We start from the raw sequence: 2,987 nt of genomic DNA on the forward strand, positions 1-2,987 counted from the left end.
GCTGGGTTTTTCCGAATCGCCGATGGTTTCAGAGTTTTATGAGATTCTTAATTCCAGCTGTTGTATTGAATTCGAATTCCACCGTCTGCCGTGGCATGATTCGAATCCAGCATCCATTATTTAAGTCCCTGGTTTAATAGCCATGAGTTAATACCAAGACCATTCCCTCCCCAGTTTTTCCAATCATCTCAAGCAACATTAGTGATGTTGCTCTTATCGTTACTGTGAGACAGACAATTGTGCAGTTACATGATCAACTAGTTCTATGGAGAGGGGAACTGTTAATATTTCAGGTCACTGGGACTGTACAGAATTGTAATCAGTCAGGAAAAGCAACTGGGGACAGGAAAGCATTTCCAGCATCGAGTGGGTGTTCCATTTCTTTGCGGATTTGACTTGCTTCTGTCATTGGAAAGCCAGTGGAGGTTCTGTGTGTCGTTTCTCAGGTTTGCGTTGTCAGTTGTTGAATTGTAGTTATTGTTGAGGCAATATTCGCGCCACTTTACACTGAGTTTCTTTTCTCTATAAGGAATGTTCAACTTACCACAGAGGCAGTGAAAATGAGATTCACCAGATGATAATGGTACCATGAGGAGAGTGAGAAGGAAATGAGTGTTTAATCTGTCGCACTGTGAGAGTAAGAGGTGAATGCACTGCAACTTGAGGGTGATGGACCGACATCCATTATGTTCAGAATAGACATCAAAGAGTAAGAAATTGCATATATTTTCCACATGGTACGTGGTTCCCGATAGTTCACGGACCAGTGTGGAACCCGTGTGTTGGTTAAGAGGGAACTCCAGGCTCTGAATGAACTCTCACCATCTCAATGTGCTTTTGGTGTGTGACTCTGCACTGTTCACAGTTCTGTCAGCACACAATGCCTTACTCCTGAAAGAGTTATCTAATCCTAAAATCTTCTCACCTCCATGGGAATACAGTCTGCCTTCTCCGAGAGAGACGATGCCTGCTTCAGACTTATCATGCATCATTGACTTTCCATCCTCTGTCAACAAACTATGTTAAAGTAACATGTCTGTCCCATTAGCAAGAGAGCCACGAGGAATTACATAACGAAGTCTATCGGTACAGTCTCTGCTTCATTGTTTTATCACGTGAAGCATCAATGACATCTTCTTATTGTTGTGTCGGTGGCTTGATTGGCTGAATGGCCTCTTCCTGGTTCCATGAAAGTGCCGCAACGACTTGATTGTGCAACCCCTGGTTCCTGACGAAGACGTCTGTGTGCTGACTGAGCTGTTTGCCTCCCTTTGCAACGGGCAGGAAGGACTGAATGAGCTGTCCCACTTCTTATCAACTAGGTTCGATGCGATGAAAGGATTCTTCATATTCCTGTGGAATCAGTTTGAGATGTTGAATGAAATCTTTTATTACCGTAATAATGAGCAATGTCGAGCAGTACTGTTACGTAAATGCTGCTGACACATGATGAGCACAGTCCACGTCATGCTGCACATGGACAAAAAGTGTTTCAGGAGCCGAGAGGGGATACATTGCTGTGTACATTGTTTCATCTTCAGGGAATACCCACACTTCCGATTTCATGGTATGGGAAAGTTATGTATGGAGCAGCTGACAACGTTTGTGTTGTGGAAGCAAATCTGAAGAGCTCCTGTAGAGTTCTCCCGTTACGGAGTTAATTGATGTCCATTAACCAGAAACGTCACACTTTGTGCGCTGAATGACCCGGAGCAGTGGGAAGTTTACAACGGATTACATTAAATTCAATCTTTTCTGTGTTCCTTGATATGATGCTCAGTCAAATCCTGCCTTGATATCAGGGCCAGTCACTTCTACCTTGTGTTCATATCTTGTTAATGTCTTTCAGTCACTGTTTCGGTGTAGGGAATGTATCCTTTTGACAGAGAGTAGTGACTGTCGTGACTTCCCTGTTCCAGAGAGGTCGGGGAGATAGATGCTTGGAAGGGGAGCACAACACTTATTAAAAGCATCAAAAAGATGAGGGCTGCAGGGATTGGGCATAAAAGAGGAGTTGAGGCTTGGAGCAGATCAACCATGTTATCATTGAAGTTTAAATTATGATTGAGGTTTTGAATGACCGACTCCTGTTTATTATTTTCTTGAATTCAGACAGGAAAGTCAATGGTTGTAGTCTTCCTCGAATTCTCAATATTGAATGATGCTGTCCTGGACACCAGAGGACATTGTGAGCAAATTATGTGTGCAGTATTCACAGTGAACCTGGGCCAACAACATGACCAATAAATGGGGACAGGGAATTTTTGTAAAAAGAAAGGAAAGGAATGTTCCACGTTGGCACCACATTCGCTTCCCATTTACATTTTCGAAATCAATACAAAACGTGAATAACAGTCTTGAGGGCCTGAATTGTCACCTCTGTAACTTCAGGCCAGTTTTTAAAACCAAGCGGACGCTAACTGCACCTGTATAGCAGATATTTTGGGCGGAATTGAACATTGGGACACCGGACTGAGTGGCAGGAGTGGGTCATAAAACCCTTGCCCCTGCTCAAACATACAATAAGATCGTAGCTGATCTACTCGTAAAAAGAGTTGTGATTTTGAGATGCCAGCGTTGGACTGAGGTGTGCAAAGTTAAAAATCAAACGACATCACGTTATAGTCCAACAGGCTTAATTGGAAGCACGAGCTTTCGGAGCGACTCTCCTTCATCAGGTGATTCATGAAAGTGTGGTGCTCCAAAAGCTCGTGCTTCCAAATAAACCTGTTTGACTATAACTTGGTGTTGTGTGATTTTTAAAAAGAATCCCACATTCTTATCCGTAGTTCATCATCATTGACTCACTTGACTGTCAAATATCTCACGAACACAGCTTCGAATAAATTCATCACATAACACCAGAAACTTTGGGGAAGAGAGTACCAACTCAAGTGTCCCTTTGTGAAGTTTGATCAATGTTGGAGGGTCACTGTACCCTTTCTTAGTCCCATTCATGTCGAAGTTTAATTGTAGCCAGTTTGGTG

This window comes from Chiloscyllium punctatum, chromosome 43 (assembly GCF_047496795.1).
Source record: "Chiloscyllium punctatum isolate Juve2018m chromosome 43, sChiPun1.3, whole genome shotgun sequence".
Taxonomy (NCBI): domain Eukaryota; kingdom Metazoa; phylum Chordata; class Chondrichthyes; order Orectolobiformes; family Hemiscylliidae; genus Chiloscyllium; species Chiloscyllium punctatum.